Below are 9,323 nucleotides of genomic sequence, written 5' to 3'. Positions count from 1 at the left end.
CCCGCCCCTCGTCCCCCGCCGCGCCCCGGGACCCCGGCCGGCCGCCCCGCTGTCACTCTCGAGCGCCTTGACCCCTACCAAGCTCAGACTCGCCCACCTCCCGCCCTGCGGCTCCGTCGAAGAGCGATGCTGGGTGACACATTTTGAGAAAGATGTCATTTTGTTAAAAAAAAAAAAATAGCTTTCGCTCACTGGGAGAATTGGGGTTTTTTGGTTTGAACCCTGGGGTAGAGGGGAAGTTTCGGGGAGCTCTCTGTACCTTATAAAGCTTGGAGAAAGTCCAGATACCAAACGCTAGGGCTAGTTTGTTTTAGAGTTCGGGTCCCTTTTCTCCAAGCAACTCTGTGTGACCTTGAACAAATTACAGCTGCCAGGGCTAGAGCTTAAAACCCAGGTGTTGGACAGGTTACTTCTGAAATCCTCCTAACTTCCACCATCCTATTTTCTAAGCCGTTTGGAGGCTCACTCTTCGTTATGCCTCCTCTCTCATTTCTGACATTAATGCTGGATCTACCGTCTCCTCTTGCAAACGTTTCTGTTCTCCATAGAGGCTCTTTCTATTCTCTGCCCACCAGCCATTTCCCCAACAATATACAACCCGCGCTAAGCTTGGGGAGGGGTGTCGGGCAAGACTCGCCACTGCCACTCATCCCCCTAGCTTCACTGAGATGGGATTTCCCCTCATGTTTGCACCATCAAAATCTAAATGGTTCCAGGGCCAACAACCTAAGGAGCAGAGTGACTGCAAATACATGGACTCGTTTTCTCAAAGGACAGGTCTCCATGCCAGTTCTGGACCCCTGCGCGCGCACGCGCACGCACGTGCGCCACACACACACACACACACACACACACACACACACCCCTCTGCATTCATGGACATAAAACCCTGTCAGTGACGCCAGAGCCCCTTTCATCTTGGGATCTACTACCGCCAGGCAGAAGTCTAATTACCCTAGCACCCCCCTCTGGCCCCGCCGGTTCCCCCGCTGTCATTAGCCCAGTTTTACCAGCGGGGGCCATAGTCTTCCCACGGCTCCCAGGGCGGAGCCCTGCCTCCACAGCCTGCTCTTGGGGAGGAGCCAGTGAGTGTGTCAGGGGAGCTGCTCTTCTAACCGGTCAGTTTATACTGGATAGAATCGCTTGCTGAGTGGGATGCTGACCAATAGTCTATCCAAGATGGGCTGCCCTTACTCATGTTAGTCTCAGCCATCTACACTCTGAGCCACCGAGCCTCTTCTCTTACAAGGGATTTTAAGGGTTTGCAATGCATGAGGGGAAGGAAGAATGCCTCTCTTGGGGCTCCTGATACAAAAGGGAAGAAAGCTGGGATGAGGGAAGAGTAAAGTGGTAACAGTTATTGGTGATGGGACACACACACACACAATGGTTGAAGGAAGCCAGCACTGTGCAGTGGCAGCTGCAGTGGGGAACTAAGCTGCAGTGTGCAGAGTCAGCATGCAGTAAATGAACCTGTTCAGTCCGGGCTCCCAGTGGACATGCAACAGCTGCAGTTCAGAGCAGGAGGCTGCAGTGTGCGGTCAGTGCACTGAGGATGGCTCTCTGCCAAAGGAAGCCACCTCGACAATAATCAGATCTGACTGAAACCCCGGAGAGCAAAGCAATGTACAGACTCAGGGTCCATGCGCAAGCCCATATGGAAACAGTCTCCTGAGACAGGGTTACTAGAGGAGCTGAGAGATAATCCCAGGGTATGAGAAATACAATTATATTCTGCCTGAGGGGTTCAGCAGAAGTCTGGACCAGGACGAGGACTGAGAGAATCCAGATGGGAAGGTGGAACTCTTGTCTTTATCCAGATTCTGGAGGGGGTTTTTGTTTGTTTTATTTTACTTGTTGGTCTTGTTCCTTGCTTGTCCGTTTTAAAGACAGGGTCTTGGTACGAATGTACTATGTAGCCCTAATTGCCAGAATGCTTGGAACTTGTAATCCTCCTGCCTCTGTCCTTCACGTGCTGAGTCCTGGGATTAAAGTCATGCTCCACCATACTGAGCAATTGGGTCATTCTCCTCTACTGCTGTCTTGATAAAGGCTTTAAAGATGGAGGATAGCTCCTTAAATTCTCAACATCCCACCCCAGGTGAGATCTAGCAAATTAAACACCTACAAGCCCACCTTCAACCAGCCTGCCACGGACAGAGTGGGGCACACTGAACAACCAAGCTTTGCCATTCCCGCCTTCCCGAGTCCCCAGTGTGGGCTGATAACAGACCTGGACAAGGGCAAAGTGAAGGACAGTCTGCCTCCAGAGCTGGCGTCTCACCAGATGCCAGGATCCAGTCCAGGTCTCGGCTTATAGCCCCTGACCTGGTGTTACATCATCCCTCTGCCACCTGCTCATCCTGCCCACCTGTTTCCTGGAGCTTCGGTTTATCCCCAGCTCCCAGCCTCTCTTTGCCAGGAACCACACCCCCATCACGCTGTTTCCTCCTATCCCCTCATCTCTGCTTCGAGGCACTCCTTCACCTATGGGGAAAGCCAGAAGGCGGGGCTTTGAGTGAGACAGTTAAGGACCCTCCAAGAGGCTCTCTCTGCCAGCCCCCTCCTCTGCAGCATGGATTTTGGTTGCCAAGGAAGCAGGAGGAACAGCCTGTTCTCTGGGCTCCAGTGGGAGCAGACGTGCCCAACCAAGCCCCGCCTTCTCTCCTTTTCTCCTCTCCCTCCCTTAATCCAAGACTGTTGCTAGGAAGCACCCCAAGATTTCTTGAGGGCTCCACCCCCTATGAACCAGGAGCTATCTTTCTGCAGAGCTTCCTCCAAAATCTTGGCAGCCCAAACCCACTCAGCATCCTTCACCCCTGCTAGGAAGCTTGTAGATCCCTAGCGATCTGAGGAAGGAGAGAACCGGCCTTTCTGCCAGCCAACCATGCAGCTAGTTAGCCCGGACCTCAGTATTCGCCCTCCGTATTTCCTCTTTACTTCTTGTTTGGAGGTCAAACTCAGAGCCTACAAAGCACGCGCGCACACACTTTACCACCAGGCCGCCCTCCCACTGTGGCAGCTCCTCTGGAGTTTACAGAGTGGTGGAGCTCACTGAGTGACGTCAGGGAGTGGCAAGGTCTCCATCAGATCTTGGGTCTGCAAGAAAAAGCCCCGTTTAGAACCGGGCGGTGGTGGCGCACGCCTTTAATCCCAGCACTCAGGAGGCAGAGGCAGGCGGATCTCTGTGAGTTCGAGGCCAGCCTGGTCTACAAGAGCTAGTTCAGGACAGGCTCCAAAACCACAGAGAAACCCTGACTCAAAAAAACCAAAAAAAAAAGCCCCGTTTATTAGGGGTGTGGTGAAAAGACAGCTAAGGGAATTCAAGTGCCCCCCAGCTAAGAGAACCTAAACCCCAAAGCTTCTCCCCCTCAATGCTCTCGGGATTTAGAAGTGTTGGAAGTGAATCTCAGAGGGCACCAGAAACACGAGGTGCACATGCATGTACACATGTAGGCAAAATGCTCATAACAAATAAAAAGTTGAACAAAGCAATAAAAATTAAAGGGTCTTGCTGCCAAGCCTGAGGACCTGCGGTCAATCCCTGAGACTCCCATGGCTGAAGAAAAGCAAGTTGTCCTCCGACCTCCCTAGGTATGAGTGTGAACATGGATAGACATAAACGTGGCTTTTTGTTTGGTTGGTTGGTTTTGGTTTTTCGAGACAGGGTTTCTCTGTAGCTTTGGAGCCTGTCCTGGAACTCACTCTATAGACCAGGCTGGCCTCAAACTCACAGCAATGATATTTCATTTATATTTTAATAAATAAAGCTTGCCTGAAGATCAGAGAGTAAAACAGTCCCACTGGCCAGTCTTACAGACCAGGCAGTGGTGATACACACCTTTAACCCCAGTAGTCACTCTAGTTTGCCAAAGGAAACCGGGCAGTAGTGGTCCACGCCTTTAATCCCAGCTCTAGAGAGGAATATAAGACAGGAGGAGACAGCTTTAAAACACAGTCTTATTCTGAGGATTCCTGGAGGCAGTATCACCATTTTGGACTGAGGTAGAGACTGGCTGTTTTGCTTTTCTGACCTTCAAGTTGAACCCCAATATCTGTCTCTGGGTTTTTATTAATCATGCTACAGTGAGTCTTGGTGTTGGCACTCAGGGAAGATATGAAAAAATAAACCAAGCCAGGATGTGGTGGTGCAGACTTAATCTCAGCACTTGATCTCAGACACTGGCAGATCTCTGAGTTCAAGGTCAACGTGGTCTACAGAGTGACTTCCAGACAGCCAAGGCTACATAGAGAAACCCTGTCTCTAAAAACCAGAAGTAAAGCTAAAATAACAAATAAATCAATGCTTTCTCTGGGTTGTTCTTCAAGGTTTCTCTTACCTTTATTCATTCATTTGACTTTCTTTCCTTTTTATTTAATTTTATTTTTGAGGCAGGGTCTTGCTTGTAATCCCTCTGGCTGTCCTGAAACTCATCATGTAGATCAGACTAACCTCAAACTCAGAGATCTGCTTGCCTCTGCCTCCTGAGTGTTGACTTCATAAAAAAAAAAAAAAAAGCCTATTATAGCTGGAGTGGTAACACATGCCTTTAATCCCAGCACTCAGGAGTCAGAGGCAGAGGGATCTCTGTGAGTCTAAGTGAGTTTGAGGTCAGCCTGGTTTATGGAACTAGCTTGAGGACAGTTAGGTCTTGTTACACAGAGAAACCCTGTCTTAAACAAAAAAAAAAAAAACCGAAAAACAAACAAACCTATTATATTTATATGGGTGTTTTACTTGCATTAATGTCTGTGCACCCCATTAATGCCTGGTGCATGTAGAGGCCAGAAAAGAGCCCCAAACCCCCTGGGCAGGAGTTGGCTATAGTTGTTAGCCACCATGTGGGTGCTGGGAATCAAGCTCAAATCCTCTGGATGAACAGTGTTGTAGCTGACTATCCTGTGAACCAAACAACTGCCATCCTGGGGTGTTCAGTATCTTCCACTGCAAAAAGATCATACCAGTTGGGCTTGTTATTTCACACCCCCTCATGGAGAGCTGTGGAGGGTCACAGAACCCTTCCCGGAGCATCCAGCTGTTCCCTACCGTTTCTGCGTGGAGGGCCGCCTTGATTGCAGGTAGTCTCCAGCAAGGGCTAGAGTATAGGTGCGCAACTGGTGTGTTTAGCTCCATCTATTCAGCTATGCGAAAGCCCTCAGCCCTCCTAGAAGCTCTCAGTCTTATAGGTGTGGCCTGTGATGAAGGATTACCATGCTTTGTAAGTAAACCCTCAGCTATGCTTCCTAAGGAAATCCAGGAAATTCATTGATTCCCCAGAGCGAGCCTTGGTAGAACTGTGCCCCTCCGTCTGTCATTGAGACCTTAGGTGAAGGGATAGACACCGCTTACATCTCCTCCTGGGAAGGAGTTTTAACAAGAAGCAGCCAGTGTTTGTAACCACGGAGCCATCTCTCCAGCCCCTCATTTGACTTAAAAAAATTTTTTTTTGTTTTTAATGTGTGCCAAGCGTTGGATCCTCCAAATGTTCCCACCTTCTGGTTTCATTTTCCCAGAATCCCCTCATCCTGCTTTTGCCAACAGGAGAGAAAAGAACGGGGTGGAGACCAGTTTTTACCATCAGAGTGGAGGGCTTGCCACCCTGAACCCCCTCCCCCCAGTTAGAGGAGAGGATGGCACAGTGTACGTGGAGATCAAGAATATAAGGCACAGCGAGGGCCGAGGAAAGAGCTAAGTCAGCAAGCCGCTAGCTTTGTAATCATGAGGTGCTCAGTCCCATCCCTCGAGCCCACATGAAAAGCTGGGTGTCAGTCGGGTGTCATGGCGCGCATCTTGAATCCCAGGACCCAGGAGCAGAGGCCAGCAGATTTTTAAAAGTTTGAGGCCAGCGAGGTCTACATAGAGAGACCCTGTTTCCAACAAATAAACAAGCAAAATAAAACAACACCAAAGCTGGGCGTGGTGGCGAGACCTTGTAATCCTGCTGCTAGGGAGACAGAGATGGGTAGATCCCTGGGGTTTCTTAGCTTAACCTATATGGTGAATTCCAAGCTAGTGAGAGACCCTAGCTCAAATAAATAAATACATAAATAAAGGAGCAGAACCTGAGGAAGGACACACCCAGGCTTGTCCTCTGGACACACACATAGCAATATAGAGTAGAGTGGCATGGTGGCTTTCGGGGCTTAAAGAGAAGAGCACTACAAAGGAAATGGCAGGCTGGCCTCTGTGCCCTAGTGCTGGCGCTCAGGGTCACAGCACCTCCCTTCCTTTCTTCAGTTGTCAGGAGTGCCGAGTGAGGAGGCATCCTTCACAGTGTTGGGAAACGTACAGAGTCTCCATCCTTCTATCTGGGTACGTGGGAAAGTACACCTGTAGTCACAATTGAGGAAGAAAAGGCTGGAGGACAAGGAGCTGGAGACCAGTCCGGGTCAGATGTCTTAATAAATTCCAACCCAGCCTGGGACATACAGCAAGTTTCTGTCTCAAAAACAACAAAACCCAGGGGTAGAGATATGGTTTTGTAGTTAAGAGCTCTAGCTGTTCTTTCAGAGGACCCAGGTTCAGGTCCCAGCACCCACATGGTAGCTAAAAACTGTCTATAACTCCAGTTCCAAGGGTTCTGGCTCCCTCTTCTGGCCTCCGTGGGCTCTGCACACATGTAGAGAACAGACATACATACAAGCATGACACAATACACATAAAGTTAAAAATAAATAAATCCTTTAAAAAAAAAAACCCAAAGAACCCCAAACAAATCCTGCTTTTCACTTCAGGGTTAGCAGGAAGATAGAGACAGAGTATTGGGGACCCAAGGACTGTCTGGGAAGTATAATCACCTATAGCCTTCTTTGCATTATCTCTTCCCCTACATAAATAGAAAGCAGGTGGTTTCTTTTTGTTGTTGTTGTTGTTTGACAGAATTTCTCCATGTAGCCCTGGCTATCCTGGAACTCACTGTGTAGAGCAGGTTGGCTTTGAACTCAGAGATCCACCTGCCTCTATTCCCCAGCGCTAAGATTAAAGGTATGTGCCACCATGCCTTGCTTAAATAATTTTTTTTTCTGTTTGTTTGTTTTGTTTTTGGAGATAGGATTTCTCTGTAGCTTTGGGGCCTGTCCTGGAACTAGCTCTTGTAGACCAGGCTGGCCTCGAACTCACAGAGAGCTACCTGCCTCTACCTCCCCAGTGCTGGGATAAAAAGTGTGCACCACCATCGCCTGGCGCTTAAATAATTTTTTAATTATTTTATTGGTATGGGTGTTTTGCTGGCATGTGTGTTTGTGCATCATTTTGCATGTGGTGCCCTAGGAAGCCAGAAAAGGATGTAGGGTTTCCTGAACTGGGGTTACAGACAGTTGTGAGCTGCCATGTAGGTGCTGGGAATCGAACCTGGGTCCTCTGGAAGAACAGCCAGTGCCTCTAACTGCTGGGTCATCTCTCCAACCTTTGAAAGCAGAGGCTTCAGCTTGGGAACTAGCTTGGAATTATGCGTGTGAATCTGTCGGAAAGACTTTCTTCCCTCGTGCGGCTGGTATTTATGAAGAGTGAGTCAGGCAAGTCTCCATTCAGGAGAGTGGCAATACTCAGTTTCCCTCTGAGAAAAAGTGAATCTGAAATTCTCTGGAGCTTGTATGCTTTTAAATGATTTTACTGTTTCTGGGTTTTTGGGTCTGGGCTCTTGGTACATTTTTATATCCAATTTTTAGTAGTTTAGATAAAGAATGCCCATTCCCTTTGGGTAAAAAACCCTATTCCTTTTTTCAAGGTCTCTTTCTTTTTCTTTTTTAATAATGCATGTTTTACCTAATGTATATATGTGTGTGTCTGCTGCCTATGGAGGTCAGAGAGGGATTATAGCCCCTGGAGCAGACTGTGAGCCACTGTATGGATGCTGGGAACTGAATTTAGATTCTCTAGGAGAGCAACACATCAAACTCTGTTTCTTGCCACCTTTTACTCCAAGGCCATGAAGCTTTTTCATGGGCTCCCGATGTTTCTGCATCATTTACCTGTTGGCTCCACTGCCCCTATTCCCCAGCTAGACCTCTCCCTCGGCCAGGTGGGCCAATGTGGTGGAAATGTTGCTAAGTGTCGCAGTTCAACCTTATACTTCTAGCCCTCAGGAAGTTGAAACAAGAGCATGAGTTGAAGCTAACCTGGCTACGTTGTGAGTTTCAGGCTAGCCTGAGATATACAGTGTTTCAAAAAACAAAACAAAACAAAATTTAAAAAGGGATGGGAAGATGGTTCAGTCTTCCCATGCTTGTCCCGTAAACATAAGGACCTAAATTTGGAACCATGTCTATAATCCCAACGCTGGGGGAGCGGTGGTAGTCGAGACAGGTGGATCCCTGGAGCTCACTGGTCAGCTCTCTAGCTGAAGGAATGGAGCGAGCTCCAGGTTCAACGGCAGACTCTGTCTCCAACAAACTGGGTGAAGAAAATGATAAGGGATGACACTGAAGTCAACCTCTCGCTTCCACATATGCATATGCACCACACACACGCACACACGTGTACACACACACGTGCATGCACACACGCACACACACACACCACACACAAAGAAGATAAATCACTAAATGGTAAAGATACTGGGGCTCAGAGCTAGGAAGTGGGAGTACAGTGAAGCGAGTAAAGGGGGGTGGGGGAGTTTGAGAGGAGCTGGGGACGTGCTCCTTACTCCCCAAAGAGAAGGCATTATCTTTTGTCTCATTCTTGGGAGCATTATCATGGAGTCGTCCCTGTGTAGCAGGTAATTCTGAGCGCTTAAGAGAGCTCCCAGGAGGAAGGAGGTGGGATTGGGAAAACAAGAAGCTGATGATGATGGCCCTTGCCCAGAGCTGAGGAAGCCCTCGTACACACTGTTGAGTCCTTGGGGAAACCCTGCCAAGCCTAAAGAATGGACTGCTGGTGAGGAGCAGGGGGCCAGGGAAGGCAGATGGCTCAATACCAAAAGCTGCCTCTCATCATTATGAAGTGTGGAGGAGGAACAACCTCCCTCTCAGAAATCTGCCAGGCTTTGCGCCAGAGGGAAGGATTTGAGCTCAGAATCTAACCATCATCAGGCCTGAGTATCCCCACCCCCTCCCATATGGGCTGAACCCAACACCCACTAATTCAATAAGGCACACTCCCAGAGTTGACAGCCTCTCTCCAAGAGGGGCAGTTTGGGCTATGAGGGGTAGGAAAAGAGCAGCAGTATCTGGAAACAATTTATGGCGGTGGGTGGCAGGGCATCGGGCTGTGTAACAGAAAAGAGTAGGGGTCACAACAGACAAAGGTGGAGTGAGGGATGGCAGGTAGATGAGAGACTGAAGAGAAGGAGGCCTGTGGCAGCGTAGAGTGCAGGTCTCTTTGG

The sequence above is a fragment of the Chionomys nivalis genome, chromosome 7, assembly GCF_950005125.1.
Source record: "Chionomys nivalis chromosome 7, mChiNiv1.1, whole genome shotgun sequence".
NCBI classification, from domain to species: Eukaryota; Metazoa; Chordata; class Mammalia; order Rodentia; family Cricetidae; genus Chionomys; species Chionomys nivalis.
Note: the sequence above shows the minus strand (reverse complement) of the source record.